The 20,000-nt window shown below is 59.3% G+C and overlaps 2 long non-coding RNA genes across 3 annotated transcripts in view; both read right to left on the bottom strand.

Moving 5' to 3' along the window:
• LOC147377167 (uncharacterized) overlaps nt 1-3,651 on the bottom strand; it is a 23,950-nt gene extending 20,299 nt beyond the window's left edge. The window contains exon 1 of the long non-coding RNA XR_015136084.1: nt 3,601-3,651. This is a non-coding gene — a long non-coding RNA (uncharacterized LOC147377167). The remainder of the gene's footprint in view (nt 1-3,600) is intronic.
• A 10,321-nt stretch (nt 3,652-13,972) lies between these two features.
• LOC147377171 (uncharacterized) overlaps nt 13,973-20,000 on the bottom strand; it is a 23,884-nt gene continuing 17,856 nt past the window's right edge. The window contains exons 2-3 of one of the 2 annotated variants that reach the window (XR_015136090.1): nt 14,933-14,993; nt 13,973-14,684 (exon numbers count right to left, since the gene is read on the bottom strand). This is a non-coding gene — a long non-coding RNA (uncharacterized LOC147377171). Of the gene's footprint in view, nt 14,685-14,932; nt 15,030-20,000 lie in introns of those variants that run through there. The other variant, XR_015136088.1, reaches the window with a different exon arrangement.

Genomic DNA, 20,000 nt, shown 5'->3' on the forward strand with positions numbered 1-20,000 from the left:
CATCCGTCCTCGACAGATCCGTCTTCCGATCTCAGTCTGCCACCCCGAGGCTCGACATCCTGGGGATCACGCTCTCGAGCGAGGCGGCCCCGACCGTGACCGCACGCCGCCACCGGCTGCGGCTCGTGGGGAGAGGACGGGCGCGATAGGCTCTCCCGCACCACAGCTGCGGGGCTGGGGAAGCCGGGGCCGACCGGACGTCGCGCCCCCAACACCTTCCCCCCTTTGCCCCAAGGCTCACCACACCGCGGGGGCCGACCGCGCGCACACGCGACGCACGCACGCTCCGGTCCCCCCCACCTGCCGGACGCCCGGCGGGGCCCAGCGGGACCCTCCCCCAACTCGAAGGGGGGAGGCGCGGGCCGCGGTAGGCAACGAGCGGCACACGGCCCCACCGCGGGGCCGGCGCACCCGCCCCCGCCCCACCGCCCCCAGGGGGGAGGTGGGGGGCGGGATGTTCTGCCCACGCGCTCTTGGCAGCCTCCACGGCGGCCACTGCGCACTCGGGAGGGGCAGCAGCTGGGGGGTCCGATACCCCAAGGCTCCCTCTCGGATCGCTAGAGAAGGCTTTCTCACCGAGGGCTCGCCGCCCCTCACCCGGATCGTCTCTCTCCTTCGGGCCCACGGAGGCGCTCCACGAGCCACCAGTCCTCAGCTGGGGTGGGAGGGGCCTGCGGTACAGGTAGGCGGACCACCGACACAGGAGCGTCTGCGCGGCCGGGGCCAGCGCAGAGCCCCGCGTCCCGTCCCCTGCAAGGCCTCACCCGTCAGCCTCGACGACGAGGGGAACAGGCACGCCTCTCCTACCGCCTCGACCCCCCCCAAAAGAGAGCCCACTCACGGGACACACACACACCACCGCGGTGGGGACCCGAGGAGGACACCGGGGTTAAGGGAAACGACACCACCGCTCGGCCTCAGGCACCTGAGCGACGACCTGGAGCGCTCCAGGAGCACCACCGAGGATCCAACGAGGCACGCTCGCGCACCCACGCGGGGGGGCACAGCGCAGCAGCGGTACAGCCCTCCCCACCGCGGGGAGGGCCGCTCGCGGAGCACACGCCGGGAAGGCGAAGCGAGAGCATCTGCTGTGTCAGAAGACCCACGGCCCCCACTGACGCCACCCGAGGCGGGGGACAGGAGACCGAAGGTCAGGGCCAGAGGCCGCAACCCAGCCCCCGCCTTCCTCCCCCTCCCCGACGGCCAGGGGGAAAAAGTCAGGCGAGGGGCCCCGCGGACAGACCGAGAAGAGCAGACACGTTCACCGGGAACACCTGTCCCTCGTCTGGCACGGCTTAGGCCCGGCCCGGGAGAGCACGACCACACCACATCGATCGGATGAGCCAAGGTGGAGCGGGGGGAAGGCACGGCGAGGACAGTCACCAGAGGGGCCCGCTTTAAGCCTCACCGGCAACCTCCGCCCCCCACCTCGCCTCAGGCGAGAGCGGCCCACGACCCCAGGAGGTTCGAGAACGCCTGACACGTGGCACGGAGCCCACAGGGCGGGGGTCGCATCTCAGCCTTCACCGGGTGCCCGCAGCGGGGAGCGCACAGGGTAGAAGACCCACGGCGCCTCGCCCCGCCGCCCTCGGGTCGCCCAGAGACCGGAGGTGGCACCACGAGTCGGGTCAGCCAGACAACACCACACAGGAGCCGGCGCACAGGCCCAGGCGGGCGGCTCCAGCGGCAAGGGCCGAACCGGGGACCAGAGCTGGCGGCCCGAAGGCCCAGAGCCCCGCGTACATCCAGAGACCCAAAGTTTCCTCGGCGGCAGACACCGAAGCAGACCGTGTCAGCACTTACCTGGTGGTAAAAAAGGCCCATTAAGGGCGACGAAATGACAGCAGCCGACAGCGGGGCCCATCCACGACTCGCATGGAGGACCCCCGGAACCTTGGCCCGGCCACCTGTCCCCAGCGCTACCCCACAAACACCAGGCCCGGAGCTCTCGTGGCGGGGGGGGGGGGGGGGGGGGGCTGGGGGGGGGGGGAGTCATCTGGTCGACCGGGGGAAGGGGAGCAGGGGGAGGGGGCGCGCGATGGCCAAAGTGGGGGCGCGGACACCCACCAAGGGAGAGGGAGCTGGCCGGGGGCGCCCTCTCCCGCTTCGCCCACACGGGTAGGGGTACCGGTCCGTCGGAGTCTCCGAACGGGGATTTGGCTTCGATGAGCATCAAGAAACAAGAAGGAAGAACCGTCAGCGAGGCGCCTCCAACGAGACGAGCGGGCCCCGACCAGGGACCGCGCCCGGGCGGGACCCAGACCGTCCTAGATGGGGCACCCAGGACGGCCCGAGCCGGTCCCCACCTCCTGACCTGGGTTCAGGGAGGTGGGGAGGGGTGAGACAAAGTCGCATCCGACGACCGAGACCCACGAAGGCACGCTGAAGGGTCGGGCGCGCCCTCCCCGGCCACCCGCGGAAGCAGGGTCCGGTCCATCCACGTCTCCGGACCCATCGGGACTTTGAAAAAGAAACAGCATGTGTGCCAGGAGACGCCTCGGGCGACCGGACCCCACGGGTTGGGGGGGGGGGGGGCGGCCGCACACGCGCCCGCCTCTCCCCGTCAACCCTCACGACTCCGGCGGGCGGGTCCCCACCTCCGGAGCGGGGCCGAGGGCGAAGCACACGCTCCTGAGGGCGGCCCAGGAGGAGTCCGGACCGCCGAGCCCGAGTCCAGGCGCTCCGGGCAGGGAAGACCCTCTCCCTGCCCACCGCGGCGGCCCGGCCCAGGGAGGGTCCGGCCGGTCCTTCTCCGCGGCCACAGGGGCACGGGGAGATGCTGGTCGACCCGGTCCGGCCACCGCAGAGCCCGGCCCCGGAGCGCCGCGACGATCACCCTCCTCAGAAACCTAGAGAACCAATCTCCGGCGACAGCAGGACGTCCCTAGGCCTCGGCGCCACCGGGACTGTCGCCGCCAGCATAGCCGGTGTCTGAGAGCTCTGCCTCGGGCCCGGCGGCTGAGTCACAACCCTCCTGAAGGGCTCGCCGAAGCTCCGGAGGGGGAGGGACAATATACAAGCGGCCGCCAGGTGGCTCCCGACAACCGGCTCGAACGTCCCGAGGACGGGTCGCTGTCGCCGGCCGCCGGGGACGCCGCAGCGCCGGCCGCCCAAACGCCCGAGCTCGGCCCGGAGCCTCCGCCGCCGAGCGACGCGACGCGACGCGACGCGACCCCGGCCGCAGAGGAAGGGAGAGGAGCCGGGAGATCTCTCCCCTGGAGGCTGCCACGAAAGAGCCGCGATCCCCCCCCCCCCCCCCACGCGATTCCAGGGTGGTGGGGGGACATTCCACGGAGACGCGGGCGGGCGGCGGGGGCTCGGGGCGGGGTGGGCGGAGAGAGGGGGCACCAGTGACATCCCAGGAACCCCCGGCCCCCGGCCCCCCGAAAGAGAGGGGCGGGAGGGAGGGAGGGAGAAAAGGAGGGAAGGAGGGAGGGAGGGAGGGAGGGAGGGACCGGCAAAGCGAAACCAGGCAAGCGCTGCTGGGAGAACAAAGCCGGACTTTCGAAAGCAGACACGGACACAGACACACAAGCCTAGGAGTAAGAAAGGAAAAGAAGGAGACACTCGGACCCCCAAGAAGAGAAAACAAAACTCAACCTGGGTAGAGACACCGTGACAAAGTCCAGAGACGACACACACAAGCATGCGCGGGTGGGTGGGGAAAGTGCACTAGAGGTCAGGAGAACATGGATTTCAACACCACTGGCCACAAACAGCGGAAAGGCGGACGGCCTGGGAGGTCTGGGGTGGCAGGGCTGCGGGGGGTGGGGGGTGGGGGGTTGGGGGGTTGCGGGGAGGGTGTGGGGGGGTGGTATTGAGGGGCGTGCTGGTGAGGAGGACGGAGTCCATAGGGATCCACTAAATAAACCCCGGGTCCCGTGACAACAGCCACCTCAATGAATACATAACTTTTTCACGTAGCTCAGAAACGAAATGAGACAAAACCACCAGGCAGGAAAGTCAACTCGTGGAACTGTCCTGGCAGCTTAAAAGTCAGAGAGAGAGAGGAGAGGGAGAGGGAGAGGGAGAGGGAGAGGGAGAGGGAGAGGGAGAGGGAGAGGGAGAGGGAGAACGCATACACATGTGCGTATACACGTGTACATATGTATACGCACACGTCATCGCGTCTATATATACGTGCACGCAGGCGTATAAACACACACGTACGAAGGGCATGCTCACGTACACGCACGTGTCTGTGTGCGCACGTGTATGCCTAGGCGTTTCTAGTGTGCGTGTATGCTTGCGTGTATATACGCAGAGGCATCTATACACATACGTACACGGATAGACACAGGCGTGAACACACATGCTCACATGTGCAGAGACGTCGGGATACATAGGCACACACACACACATACACGCGGACGTGTCAACGCATCTAGATGCACGTATAGTGTGTATACGTGTGATGTCTGCGCACAGGTGTGGATGCACGTCTATGCGTACCCGTACGTGCATGCTTGCATAGACACACATATCTGCGTGTGTATGTGCACACGTGTATGTACACACGTATACATACGTACGGACGCATACGCAGACGTCTACAGAGAGCGTATGTACGTCCACACAGACGCACGCGAGAATCTGTGCCTACATACACACGTGTGTATGTATACGTAGACGTGCACGCATGTACGTATGTACAGGTGCCCGTGTGCATCTAGAGTGCCTATACACAGATCGATGTGCATAGATGCACACACATGTATACGCATACGCAAACGCGCGTGTGTATACGTACATGTACATGTGCATCAGTGTATGTGTGCATGTATACCCATGTGTCTGCGTGGATGTCTACGTGCGCGCGTGTGTGGTGTGTGTATCTATGGGTGTACATTCGTACATATATATACTCACAGACACACACGTACATACCCGGGCGGAAACACACATCCGTGTGTGTGTGTGTGTGTGTGTGTGTGTGTGTGTGTGTGTCTGTCTGTCTGTCTGTCTGTCTGTCTGTCTGTCCGGGGAAAGCACAAGCATATTGCAAAAGGGGCTTTTCTGTCCAACACCGATCAAGGCGTCAGACACCTCAACCTCCAAAAGGGAAACAACCCCCGATGAGCGAAGTGGGCAGGAGGCCCGAACAGACCCCTTCCTTCCAAAGAAAGGTGGAACAGGCAGACACCCAGAAGCACAAGGTAGAACACACATCCACGGCAGGGCTGGGCTGGGCTGGGCTGGGCTGAGCTGGGGCTCCTGGGGGTGGGGGCGGGCTCACGGAAGCACCCCACCCCGGGGCGTTTCCCTGGACAATGATCCTTCTCATTCGGAGGGGAAAGGCCCAGGAGCCGGGAATCGCAATCACGACAGCAAGTTCGAACCATCAGAGGACAGTGGCTCCTGATGGATCGAACGCGTTTTTTCTGCAGCTGAGAAAACTGTGGGCGGACTCAGAGAGATCAGATCTCATCCCCTGGCGCCTCACAGACAGAGAAACCACATCCCTAGGGAAAAGAGTCCTGCGATGTACACTCCCCCAAAGATTCCCCCATTCGACCCAACCCAGCAACTCCACAGGGTGCCCACGGAGGGAAGGGACAAAGAAGATACGGATGTGTGCATGTGTGGGATCGACCCCTATACCTAGGTCGACTTCCGTACACACATCATGATAGAACTCTGTCTGTGTGCCTATGCCTGGATCTATTCACGTGCACGCGTGCTCACGCGCATGCAGACAGACACACACACACACAGAGGAATGGGACTCAACCACCAGAAGGGAATGAAATCTCACAGTCTGCAGGAACCTGGAGAGACCTTTAGAGGGTATTATGCTACATGAAATACCTCAGATCAGTCGTTTCCATGCAGAACCTACCAAACCATACGCGGTGAACAGAACCGAACCAAACAGAAACAGGCTCAGACATACTACAAAGGAACACACCGGGGCGGGGGGGGCGGGGCGGGGGGGCGGGGGTGAGGAGAGAGTGAGTGAGTGCCCCTGGCGAGGGAGACAGACGAAGTGGTGCAACCTTCCACTTATGAAATACATGAGTCACGGGCACGTCATCACACCAAATGTCATTTGCCGTGACACCAGGTGGTGACCGACAGTCACTAACTAGATGTATCCTGGTGATGGCTGTGTCATGTGCTACACTAAAACATCGTCTGTACAGCTGAAAATTAAAGGGGGGAACGACCCCCCCCCCCAAAGAAAAAGGAAAGGAAGAAGGAAGGAAGGAAGGAAGGAAGGAAAGAAGGCAAAAGTAAACGTTGGCAGTCAGTTAGACGTCCGTTTGAGAAGAGTGGGACTTGTGTGTGTGTGTGGGGGGGGGGGGGGGAGAAACTAGGGTGAGGAGGAGGAGGAGGAGGAGGAGGAGCAGGAGGAGGAGAAAGAAAAGGACCCGATTGCCTTGAGGGGGAGGAGGAGATGAAAGATCCCAAGAGTGGACAGGACGGTCAGGTGAGTGCCATAGGGAAAGGAAACGAAGCCAAGCAACCGAACACACTGCCAACGGTGGTTTTGTTCAGTCCAAGATCAAGATGGGGACAGCACGGTGTCCTCCAGCACACAGCGACACACAGGCCTCACTCGGCAGGGGGAGTTGGGGATAACCCTGAACGCCGAAGCGGACAAAAGAAGCCGTCACGTTCATCCATGGCTGAAAAGTACCATGGTCCCACGACATTCCAAACTCCTCTCAAACCATTGAAAGACTCTCTCCCTCACTCGCCGTTCAAAATGTAGAGAACAGGAAAGGAGCGAAACGATGGTGGGTGGCTGGCTGGCTGGCTGGATTTCCGTGATGGTGTGATTAGGGAACACATGGACAGAAAAGCATCCGATTCACTTGTGTAAAGAATCTCTCTTGCCTTCTCGGCCTGGTGTCTTTCCTCTGTCTGGATGATTCCCCTCCCCCACCCCACCCCCCCCCACTCCCAGCTTGAAGATCAGCCTCCAAAACGAAGCCCTTTGTGCTCTCCAGGTCCCGCCGCCACGATCTCTTTGGAGCGCCCTTCCGAAGGGGAACGTTTTCATCCACGTCATCGCCCTGAGACAGCTTCAGCCTGTCCCTCCCCCCCCCCCACCCACCCACCCCCCCACTCCACCCCAAGCCCCCCGCCCACCCCCCCTCTCTCCCTCCTGCTCCTCTTCCCCCTCCTCTGAACTGTCGAGCTCCCCTCGCGCTGGCCTCTCACCCCACACGGTGGCAGTGTTGGCCTAGGTATGCTCAGGTGTCTCCTAACCGCATCCGAGTGGACTTGCACTGTTTCTCAGCTGCGTCGTTCAGGGACCATGTTTTTCCTGGCCTTTTCCGCGGGTGGGGGAGACCCGGACGGGCCGGGGCCAGGCGGGGTGGGGGAGCCTGCGTGTGGGGGGAAGGGTGGGGGCAGAGAGGAGGAGGAGGAGGAGGAGGAGGAGGAACAGGAACACAGCTCCCCAGCGCCAGTGTGTGCCTGCGGCCTGGAAAAGAGATCACGCACCAGGCTGGCTCCGAAAAGGGGATCGATCGGTCAGGAGACCGGGCACGTTTGTGCTTCGCCGAGTCCCTGCAGATCGGACAGGCAGTGGCAAGTGTGGGGCTTCCCACACTTAGAACTGTTCACCCATCGTGGACACAGGCGTCTGGCACACCGGGGGTTAGGCTCTCGGTGCGATCGATGTCCACAAGCCGTAGCCACTGAAACGTGTGCACCCTGGAGCCGCCGCCGCCGTGCAGAGGGAGATCTCATCCGGCTCCGCGGGTCCTTCCCGTGAGTAGGCCGGGATCTCGGGAAGCACAGACATCCAGAGCATTGAGTGAACCTGACCGTCACGCTTTCCGAGTCCAAGTGAACCCGAAGGGAGGGTCCCTCACGTGTGGGTTTGTCTCTCCATCGGAGGCATCCTCTCTTGGAGCCGATTAGGGTGCCGCGGGCCCCGTGGAGCAGAGAGGACAGAGAGTTCCCTTCGGTCCCCTGCTCCTCCCACGGGCGCGCACGGGCACGCTCCCCAACGGTCCTAGGAACATCCTGCCCCAGAGGAGCGTGCCGGCCGGCCACAGCCCACCTACAACGGAGGCGTCCGTGTCCGTCCGTGTCCGTCATCCTCGTCCAGAGTCCCCCGTCTGCCTGCCCTCGCCTTCGCGCCTGGCACTGTCCGTCCATTCTGTAGGTTCATATCGAACCTGCCCGGAGCCCGGCGGCATCTTCCCGGATCAGGGATCGATCGAAAACACCCTGTCCCCTGCCTCATCGGCAGGTGGATTCTTCACCACTGGACCACCAGGCAGGGAAGTCCCTTCACAGCCTTCTAAACTCATCTACCCCGAAACAGTCCACGTCGTCCTCCAACTCATTGGACCATCACGACTGAAATGAAGGAAAATATGTGCGTTCGAGAATGTCTTCACTCCTCAGTGCTTCTTGCTTTAGAACCACCAAGGCATCTCTCTCTCTCTCTCTCTCTCTCTCTCTCTCACACACACACACACACACACACGAACAGAGGTGGGCTCATAGTCCAAAAGAAACCAACGTTTGTGTGTATCCATCCCACTTGCTGTGGCTGTCGTGCCGTCGCTCATCAAAGAAGCTGATCTGATACGGAATCCGATGTCTTCTTCTCTAGGACACGTCGAGAGGCAGCAAGCGTGCCGGTGTGTGAGCACCGAAGGTCAACCCGGCATGATGGAGCCCGGCCAGGTGTGTGCTCAGAGGCCCACCTAGATTCGAACTCCAGTTCCCGGAGGGGAGCGGTGGGAACAGGAGTGTGGACTGCGAGTCCAATCCTCACCTTACAAAAAGGCAAAATCATCCCCTTCCTCCCTTATCGGCGTCTGCACGGCTCCTCCTGGACTCAGGGATCCCATCGAAAGGACGTCCAGGTTGTGTCCTTCTCCCTGGCCCGATCGTTTCGAACCTCTCCAAGAAAAAGCGGTGACGTCAAGAGATCCGTCTTGAGTTCGGGACTGGGGCTTCCCCGGGGGCCCCGTGGTCAACGATCCCGTGCCCATGCAGGAGACGTGGGTTTCGCCCCCGGTCCGGGAAGAGCCCACACGCTACCCATACGCCTCGGTGATGGAGTCTGTGCTCCAGATCCTGGCCGCTGCGAGTGTTGAGCCCACACCCAGCAGCCACTGAAGCCCACGTGCCCCGGCGCCCCTGCCCCCCAAGAGGAACCACAGCCACGAGAAGCCCAGACACACGACCGTAGAGCGACCCCCTCTCTCCACAGAGAGAGAACAGCTTGCACGGCCACGAAGACACACAGAGCACGCCCCCACAGACATCAAATACGTCCAATGATCGTCGAGCGAGACGGCCTGCCTGAGATCGGACGCGAGCGGCCAATACCTAGTCCCGTCACTCGGGAAGCTCCCTGAATCTTCTGTCGATACACATAAAGAAACCCTAGCTCACTGTGCCATGGGCAGCGCGGGGAGCTCTCCGTACAGTGCCGAGAGCACCGTGGAGACGTGACCCGTGGGCACCGTGAGCGTGACTGTTCTCACGAAGTCCCTCACAGTCCGGGCCCTGGAGATCGGCCCACGCGGACCTGCAGGCGATGGTCGGCCATCCCTCTCGGCTCCCTGCGCGCTCACGGGTCCAGGTGTGCCGTGCCCCCAGCATCCGCTCGCATCTTCTCGGCCTGTCTCCCCCGTGCCGCTCCACTGACTTGGAATCCTTCTCCCCTCTCGTCTCGTCTGACACGTTTTCTTTCCTGTTCGACCATGTCTGGCTCGCCGGGCACCACTTCCCGTCGTTCTTCTCGTCTCACCGCCCTCGTCTCGTGGAAATCATTCTCTGGGTCTCCGCTCTGTTCCCTAAGGACTCTGTCATCCCTCCACTCATCTGGGGATCGACTGGCACCTAGGCAACCCCGGTCCGTGACAACCGTGGTTCCGTGTCTATCGAATGACATGCCGACCGCAGGGGGCTCGTGGACGCGTACGAGCCGTGGAAAGCTGGCACCGGGGAATCATCCCGAGGACACACCCTCCGGTTCCACGGTGCTCACGGGAGCGTTTGGGTCGTCGTCGTCGTCGTCGTCGCCGTATTCCCTAAGACGTACGCAGTCGCGTGGATTCAAACGGCGTCTATTGGGAAAGCACGGATCGCTCCCCGGATCACCGGAGAAGGCCACGGCAACCCACTCCAGTCCTCTCGCCTGGAAACTCCCATGGGCGGAGGAGCCCGGTAGGCCACGGTCCACGGGGTCGGGAAGAGTCGAACACGACCGAGCGACTTCCCTTTCCCTTTTCCCTTCCACGCATCGGAGAAGGCCGTGGCAACCCACTCCAGTGTTCTCGCCTGGAGAATCCCAGGGACAGGGGGGGAGCCTGGCGGGCTGCCGGCTGTGGGGTCGCACAGAGTCGGACACGACGGAAGCGACTTAGCGGCAGCCGCAGCAGCAGCAACCGGATCACCTCAGAAGGACTTAGACACGAGTCTCGGTGGAGAGAGGATGGATCCTGCCAACCATCTCACTTCTGGGTAGACCTCGAAAGAAAATAAAACCTGAAACTCGCAGAGAGAGGCCTGCACCCCCAGGTCCATCGCAGCATCCATTCACAAGAGTCAAGATGGGGACCCAGCCCAAGTGTCCATCAAGGGAAGACTAGATCAAGAAGATACACGATCCAGGTAGAGATCGATCGATAGGGAGATCTAGGTGTCCCAGGTAGCCCCAGGAATGAACACAGTCTTACATCGTGATCGCATGGATGGGACTTAGGGAGTGATGCCCAATGAAGAAGTCAGGTAGAGAAAGAAAAAGAGTTTCTCCTGTCACTGACATGCCATGCAAGGCCACCTAAAACAATGAAAACGATCATCACAGAGCGGCTGGGGGAGGGAGACATGGGAAGATGCCGATGTAACGGCGGGCGGGGGAACTTCACGGATAAGGTACATATATACTGTCTACGTCACAAAGAGCACGGTGATTCTAAAGAATAGTATTGGTATTATCGTCGTCTCATATTCGGAGAAGGCAACGGCACCCCACTCCAGTCCTCTTGCCCGGAAAATCCCGTGGACGGAGGAGCCCGGTAGGAGCCCGGTAGGCCGCAGTCCACGTTGTCGCACAGAGTCGGACACGACGGAGCGACTTCCCTTCCCGTTTTCCCTTTCACGCCTTGGAGAAGGACATGGCAACCCACCGCAGTGTTCTTGCCTGGAGAACCCCAGGGACGGGGGTGCCCGGCGGGCTACCGTCTACGGGGTCGCACAGATTCGGACACGACGGAAGCGACGCAGCAGCAGCAGCAGCAGCAGCAGCAGCATTATCCTATTCGAAAGTCGCCATGACCGTGGACATGACGCATTCACTTCCCGTACAATGGAAGAAGGACATGGCAACCCACTCCAGTAGTCTTGCCTGGAAAATTCCATGGACGGAGGAGCCTGGTAGGCTACAGTCCGTGGGGTCGCAAAGAGTCCAGCACGACTGAGTGACTTCACTTTCTTTCGCATACAGTCATGGCATGTATGGGTTGTGGTCAAGCTATGAGCTACCGCTTGGGTGGTCATGAATGATTCTTTTGCAACAGACAGGTGCATCAAGTCACCATTCTGTACACGTTAGAACAGAGGATGTTGTATGTCCTTAACGAAGAACATTCTATTTCAATACACCGGGACATGACACACATAACATCACCTAGTTTTATTATCTTTCAATGAATGGTCAGTATTGGCTGCACGCCAAAAAAAAAAAAAAGGAAAGAAAGAAAAAAGAAAAGAAAGCTTTATTGTGTGTGGGGGGGGGGGGTGGGGGGTGGGGGGGGGGGAGGGTCTTAGATATTGCCATGCAGGGACACAGATTTCAATAAAACCCAGGGAATGTTCCACAGGAAAGAGTCAGGGGCCTAGAAAGCTGAACCTCGTGAGGTTGTCAAGCCAGCTGAGAGCAATTAGGATTTGCTGTCATGCAACAAGGGACATGTTTCTTCTTCCAGGGTAGACGGTCACAAGGTATTTAGGGAAAGGGGAGGGTGTGAGAGGTATCTTGAATTTCGGGAACACTGTTTCCTTAGATGATCTGGAGGCCTCTGGGACCCAGTCAGTGCTCCAAGTGGACATTCCATCCAGACTGAGACACACGGACCTCTTCCTCGATGGCCTCCCCTCTCTATTTGGGGGAGCTCTCTCGGCCACGCTGATTCCACTTGGATGTGTCTTTCCCACGTCACACCCTTTGGCATTCAAAGATATCCTTCCATCGTTTTCTAAAGAGACCCGGTGTATGTATCTTTGGAGCGATGATGAGCATCAGACACGATCCCTCTCCGTGGCGCGGTTTCGGGCACGACACACCAAGACGGGGACACATACATTCCACGTCCCTCTCGGCCATCGAGAGAGGCCGTGTACGGCACGTGATGCCACGGGACCGGTGAGGTCCTCGGGTTCAGCCCTCCCTCGACTTGGCTGTGGTCTTTGGTTTTGTTCTGTTCCGTGTGTGCTTTCTGACCCACGTGATCTCTCCGGATAGGGCACCCCATCCAAGCTCAAACCCATCGAGTCTGTGTGACTCCTATTCACGCATCAGGTGGGGATATCGACGCCCTCCACGTGGATCCATCACAATCGCCGTTCTGGGTTCAGGAGGATCCTGTTGTGTGTTCTGGGCGCGCTACGTGCTGTCCGTGTGAACTGTGGAATGAGGTTCGTGACATTGAACAGGAGACAGGGATCAAGACCATCCCCATGGAAAAGAAATGCCACAAAGCAAAATGGCTGTCTGGGGAGGCCTTACACATAGCTGTGAGGAGAAGAGAAGCGAAAACAGAGGAGAAAAGGAAAGATACACACATCTGAATGCAGAGTTCCAAAGAATAGCAAGAAGAGATAAGAAAGCCTTCTTCAGCGATCAATGCAAAGACATAGAGGAAAAGCACAGAATGGGATAGACTAGGGATCTCTTCCAGAAACTCAGAGATACCAAAGGAACATTTCATGCAAAGATGGGCTCGATACAGGACAGAAATGGTATGGACCCAACAGAAGCAGAAGATATTCAGAAGAGATGGCAAGAATACACAGAAGACCCTTACAAAAACGATCTTCACGACCCAGATAATCACGATGGTGTGATCCCTGACCTAGAGCCAGACATCCTGGAATGTGAAGTCAAGTGGGCCTTAGAAAGCATCACTACGAACAAAGCTAGTGGAGGTGATGGAATGCCAGTGGAGCTCTTCCAAATCCTGAAAGATGATGCGGTGAAAGTGCTGCACTCAATATGCCAGCACATTTGGAAAACTCAGCAGTGGCCACAGGACTGGAAAAGGTCCGTTTTCATTCCGATCCCAAAGAAAGGCAATGCCAAAGAATGCTCACACGACCGCACACTTGCACTCATCTCACACGCTAGTAGAGTCATGCTCAAAATTCTCCAAGCCAGGCTTCAGCAATATGTGCACCGTGAACTTCCTGATGTGCAAGCTGGTTTTCGAAAAGGCAGAGGAACCAGAGATCCGATTGCCAACCTCCGCTGGATCATGGAAAAAGCAAGAGAGTTCCAGAAAAGCATCTATTTCTGCTTTCTTGACTATGCCAAAGCCTTTGACGGTGTGGATCACAGTAAACTGTGGAAAATTCTGGAAGAGATGGGAATACCAGACCACCTGACCTGCCTCTTGAGAAATCTGTACGCAGGTCAGGAAGCAACAGTTCGAACTGGACATGGAACCACAGACTGGTTCCAAATAGGAGAAGGAGCTCGTCAAGGCTGTCTATCGTCACCCTGTGTATTTAACTTATACGCAGAGAACATCATGAGAAACGCTGGACTGGAAGACACACACGCTGGAACCAAGATTGCCGGGAGAACTATCAATCACCTCGGATGTGCAGATGACACCACCCTCATGGCAGAAAGTGAAGAGGAACTCAAGAGCCTCTTGATGACAGTGAAAGAGGAGAGTGAAAAAGTGGGCTTAAAGCTCCACATTCAGAAAACGAAGATCACGGCATCCGGTCCCATCACTTCATGGGAAATAGATGGGGAACCAGTGGACACGGTGTCAGACTTTATTTTTCTGGGCTCCAAAATCACTGCAGATGGTGACTGCAGCCATGAACTTAAAAGACGCTTACTCCTTGGAAGGAAAGTGATGACCCACCTAGATAGCATATTCCAAAGCAGAGACATTCCTTTGCCAACAAAGGTTCGTCCAGTCAAGGCTACGGTTTTTCCTGTGGTCATGTATGGATGTGAGCGTTGGACCGCGAAGAAGGCTGAGCGCCGAAAGAATGGATGCTTTTGAGAGAATGGTGGTGTTGGAGAAGACTCCTGAGGGTCCCTTGGACCGCAAGGAGATCCAACCAGTCCATTCTGAAGGCGACCAACCCAGGGATTTCTTCGGAAGGACTGATGCGAAAGCTGAAACTCCAGTCCTTTGGCCACCTCATGCGAAGAGTTGACTCATTGGAAAAGACTCTGATGCTGGGAGGGATTGGGGGCAGGAGGAGAAGGGGACGACAGAGGAGGAGATGGCTGGATGGCATCACTGACTCCATGGACGTGAGTCTCAGTGAACTCCGGGAGTTGGTGATGGACAGGGAGGCCTGGCGTGCCGCGCTTCATGGGGTCACCAAGAGTCGGACACGACTGAGCGACTGATCTGATCTGATCTGATCTGATGTGCTGTCCGTGATCTCACGTGCCTTTCGGGCATGGGTGATGGAGACGGACACCAAGCGGCAGGGCGGCCATCTGGCATCTCGGCCTAGAGCGGTTTCACAAGTGACATCTCAGAACCGGGGCTGAGACAGCCATCCCTCCCCGGGCCCCCCTCGGTGGCCGGGATGGGGGTGGGGTGGGGGAGTGTGAGGTTAGGGAGACGGGAGTGGGGGGGCTGGGCTAAGGGTCGGGGTCGGGGGGGGGGGGCGGGGGGGGGCGGCGCGCGAGGCGAGGGGACCGTCCCAGTCCCCCTGAGAAGTGAAGGCAGGTTCCGTCCCCCTGAGAACTTCCTGCCTTCAGGCGTGTGAGAGGCGTAGGTTTCTCTCCAATCCACGGCCACGCATCATTTTCCGCCCTGTTCAAAAACACAGACAAAAAACGTATTTGTTTATCTCGGCTTGTTTTCTGGCCGAGGCCAAAGACCTCTTCAAGCGTGTCCAAAGGGTCTGACAGGATGGGAGGGTGCAGGTCAATCCATGTGTCAAGAGATCCAGAGAACCTGTCACAACTGTGACTCGGGCGTTTTTCAGAAACAGGCCCATCTGGATGTATTCCCTGGACAGGAGTCACCCCAGAAGTTTCCTTGAAGGGATCGAGTTGCAGGAGTCGGGGTCGTGGCCCCGCCGCCGCCGCCGCCGCCGCCGCCGCCGCCAAAGGGCCCCCTCAGCCCGGCAGGCCGGCAGGCCAGCAGGCCCTGCAGGCAGGGGCTATTGTCTGTGGGCCCCACCCCCACCTTCCCCCACCCTCCCCCTGCAGGGCCTCGCCGGATAGCTTCATTCAAATGCAGAAAGCTTTCCAGTCAAGTCAGAGCCTCTGACTTCGCCTCGAGCTTCTCTCTATTGAATGGTGATCCGCCCCACCCAGCCATTCCATGTCTCCACCTTGAGACGGCCCCTTCGGCACCGCGCGGAGGAAGGGGGCTGGGGGGTGGGGAGGGAGGCCGAGGGACAGATTCGCCTCGTGTCAGGCCAAAGGAGTCTCCTCCTTTTGGTAACCCAGGAAACCCCGCTCACGCGTGTGAGGATCACGGACGTGCGTGGAAACAGCCACCGTCCCTTGACATCTTCCCCTCCGTGGGAGGAGGTTTTCCTCCCTGCCTGCCTTCAGAGGGACAGAAAAGGAGGGAGGGGCAGAGCGTTCCTCTGGCGCTGGCCGGCTCTTAAGTCACTTGACTCCAAAACACTCCACAGGGCACGGAGGTTCACGTGCAGTGGGGTGGGGTGGGGTGGGGTGGGGACGGCGGCCTACTCCGGACCCCACCAGTTTTCCCTCCTCTTGACACTTGCCTGGAACCCATGAAAAGCTGAGCTGGTGACTGTGTGTGTGAGTGCGTGCATGTACGCGTGTACATGAGAGACGGCGCGTGTGCGTGTGCGTGTGCATGGACGTGAGAGAAAAAGAAAGGAAAAAAAAAAAAAAAATCCAGAAGGAAGGAAGGAAGGAAGGAGGGAAGGAGGAGGGAGGGACGAAATAGGTTAGTTCGTAGGGGCCTCCGTGTCATGGCAAGAGTTTCTGAGCACAGATCCTCCGTTCAGGGAAACAGTGATCGTATCTCCTCTCAGGAGGCCGTGATGTCGATGGACGGGTGCGGGAAAGCAGGCCTGGGGTGCAAGCCATCAGGTTTTGTGTGTGTGTGTGTTTTTTTTTTTCCCTCAGAGGCACTTGTAGGGAAACCAAGGAAACACACAGGTTCATCCCTGGAGCGGATTCGAGAAACCAGTCGGCAGAGGGAGAGGCAGTCTAGGAGGCTGATTTTTAGACGTCAGGGTCGGGCCCTGGAGCGGGTTGCCATGTCCTTCTCCAGGAGGCCTTCCTGGCCCGGGGATGGAACCCGGGTCTCCTGCATCGCAGGCAGACTCTTGACCGTGTGAGCCACCAGGGAAGCTCCGTCAGAAACATTCACCAAGTCCTCTAGCTTCCATCCGCAGGGCTTCAGGCACAGGGCCTTTTGAGTTCTCCGTCAGAAGGGCAAGAGAACATGGGACGTTGGTCCCTCCCCCCCGAGAGAGGGTTGTTTGATAACGGAGGCAGCTCGGAACACTTCAGGCTCCAGTCCCCCTCTCGGGTGAAGAACCACACGCAAAGCAACACACACACACACACACACACACACACACACACACACACACACACACATATATAGGACACGACTCTCCTATCCGGAAGTGTGTACCCCCGTTTCACGGAAACATCCTCTGGGCCCCTAAGGAACGTGTGGCAATCACTCTGGCCAAGGAGATAAGAATCCTCCACGGAGAGTTTCTGAAGTCTGGAAGGACCAGGTCGAGAGAAAAAGAGAGACGATTCCCTTCTGCTGAGAGGGGTGCTGTATGAAGCGACCAAGGGGATGTCCATCTTTCCAAATTCCCATTTTAAACCTCGTGTCCTTTTCGGTCCTTTGTTTTTCCCTTTGTATCTGGAAAGCAACAGGTGGAACGGTAGGTCCTTTCATTATTTTCTTTCTTCTTTGTATCTGGAAAGCAACAGGTGGAACGGTAGGTCCTTTCATTATTTTCTTTCTTTCTTTCTCTCTTTCTTTCTTTCTTTCTTTCTTTCTTTTTCCTGCCTGCCTGCCTGCCTGCCTGCCTGCCTGTCCGCCCGCCCGTCCCTCCATCTGTCTTCTCTCTGTCTCTCTCGCTTTTCACTCAGGTTAGGGAATTAAAAAAAAAAAAAAAAAAGAGGACTCTGTATTTCTGCAGGTCAGGAAGCAACAGTGAAAACTAGACGTAGAACCCAACAGGCTGGTTCCAAATAAGGGAAAGGAGTCCATCAAGGCTGTCTATCGTCACCCTGCTTACTGAATGTACACGCTGAGTACACATCATGAGGAGCGCTGGGCTGGATGAAGCACAAGCTGGAATGAAGATGGCCGGGAGACATATCCATCCCCTCAGATATGCACACGACAGCACCCTCACGGCAGAAATGAAGCCCAGGGTGGGTTTCCAAAGTCGTGTTCGTTTCAGGTGTTCAGTCTTTTCCCTTGGAGAGGTTCATGCAACATCATACGTCTACTTTCCCGTGCTGGCATAGTATATAGTAGGTGCTTGTGGATTCTTTGGATGTACAGTTTATGTGTCCATGTGCAACCAGCCCTCCTAAGTGGACCGTCCTGCCCTTCCTCCCCCCGCCCCAGCCCCCCCCCCCCCCCCCATCCTCTTTTCCTCAAGAAGTCAGGCATCCACTTCAGCCTCCTGTTCCTCAGTTCATCCAACCCCATGGAGGAAGTCATTCCTCCAGTTTTTCCATCGGTTCTCTACACCTCGCCTGATGGTGGCGGGTGACTGGAAGACTGACAGTTCTGAAGAACTTTGCAAGAGCTTTGGGTGAAGCGTGTCCATCAGTAAAGACCATGGAAGGTATGCCCCACGTGGCAAACACCATTGCTTTGAGTTGTGGTCGGTTTGCCTGGCTTCAGTGAGGGACGGAAGGGAGGCTTCCACCTTCCACAGAGAAAGCTATCCCTAGCGTACCAAGGACGTTTGACAACCCCCCGCCACCCCAGGTTACAGGCGCGACGGGTCAGACTGTAGCAATCATCATGTCCAGGGTGTATTTACAACAGGCAGACTCATCTTAAAGGCACTCTGTCCTGTGAAGGTGGAGGGAGGGGAGCGAGAGGCAGAGGGACGACGACAGAGGAAGGAAGGAGAAAAAGAGGGGACAGGAACACACAGAGTGGGGCGGGGTGGGGGGGGGTGAGGCATGTGTGGCGTGTCTGTGACATGCCCAGGTGGTGTTCCGTGGGTGGAGAGTGTGCGGCCCTGTGTGTGTGTGTGTGTGTGTGTGTGTGTGTGTGTATGGGGGGGGGGGGGTAGGTGTGTGGTGTGAGTGTGTTGTGTATAGCTGCCACGGGGGGCCGTGTGGGCGGCATGGGTGTGTGCGTGTGGCGTCCGCCTGTGGGTGCGGGGGCAGAGACAGAGGCCGAGAGACACAGCCAGGCAAAGGACAACGCAGTGTGTGTGTTGGGGGGGCGGGGAGGGGGTGGTGGGGGTGGGTGGTGTGTGGCCGGTGTGAAGGGCCCTGCGTGTGTGTGGGCGGGCTGTGTGTGTGGTGTGGGCGGCATGGGTGTGTGCGTGTGGCGTGCGCCTGTGGATGCGGGTCTGGGGGGGCGGGGTCAGAGACAGAGGCCAAGAGACACAGCCAGGCAAAGGACAACAAAGTGTGTGTGTGTGGGGGGGGGGGGGGGGGCGGGGCGGGGCCGGGGGGGGGGGGGAGGTGTGTGTGTGTGTGGCCAGGTGGGGGGGAGGTGTGTGTGGTGTGGGGGTGGCGGGGCGGGGTGTGAGAGTGTGTGTGTGTGTGTGCGCGCGCGCGTGCGTGTGGGCATGCATGTGGTGTGTGGGCAGAGGCAGAGCGTCACATCCAGGCATAGGACAACGCTGTGTGTGTGTGTGTGTGTGTGTGTGCGCGCGCGTGGGCGTGCGTATGTGTGTGGTGTGGGCCGGGTGTCTGTGTGTTGGGGGGGGGGGGGCGAGGCAGTGTGTGGCGTTGTGGCATGCTCAGGTGGTAGTGCGTGGGTGGTGTGTGTGGCCGTGTGAGTGTTTTGGGGTGGGGGGGGGTTGGTGTGTGGTGTGGGTTTGTTGTGTATAGGTGCCACGGGGGCGCGTGTGGGCCGCATGGGTGTGTGCGTGTGGGGTGCGCCTGTGGGTGCGGGGCGGCAGAGACAGAGGCCGAGAGAGACAGCCAGGCAAAGGACAACGCTGTGTGTGTGTGTGTGGGTGTGTGGGTGTGGTGTGAAGGGCCCTGCGTGTGGGCGGGGTGTGTGTGTGTGGTGTGGGCGGCATGGGTGTGTGTGTGTGGCGTGCACCTGTGGGTGCAGGGGCAGAGACAGAGGCCGAGAGACACAGCCAGGCAAAGGACAACAAAGTGTGTGTGGGGGGGCGGGGGGCGGGGCGGGGGAGGTGTGTGTGGTGTGGGGTGGCGGGGCGGGGTGTGAGAGTGTGTGTGTGTGTGCGCGCGCGCGCGTGCGTGTGGGCATGCATGTGGTGTGTGGGCAGAGGCAGAGCGTCACAGCCAGGCAAAGGACAACGCAGTCTGTGTGTGTGTGTGTGGTGTGTAGGGCCCTGCGTGGGTGTGGTGGGGGAGAGGGTGTGCGTGTGGGGGGCGGGGTGTTCATGGGCTGTGTGTGTGTGGGGGGGGGGGGATGCGTGTGTGTGCACGCCGTGTGGGGGTGGGGGGTGTGTGGGTGTGGGGGGGTGTGTGTGTGTGTATGGGGGGAGGGGGGAGGTGTGTGGTGTGAGTGTGTTGTGTATAGCTGCCACGGGGGGCCGTGTGGGCAGCATGGGTGTGTGCGTGTGGCGTCCGCCTGTGGGTGCGGGGGCAGAGACAGAGGCCGAGAGACACAGCCAGGCAAAGGACAACG

Source organism: Bos grunniens, chromosome 2 (assembly GCF_055505025.1).
Source record: "Bos grunniens cultivar Pamir isolate PY7600 chromosome 2, Bosgru_T2T1.0, whole genome shotgun sequence".
NCBI classification, from domain to species: Eukaryota; Metazoa; Chordata; class Mammalia; order Artiodactyla; family Bovidae; genus Bos; species Bos grunniens.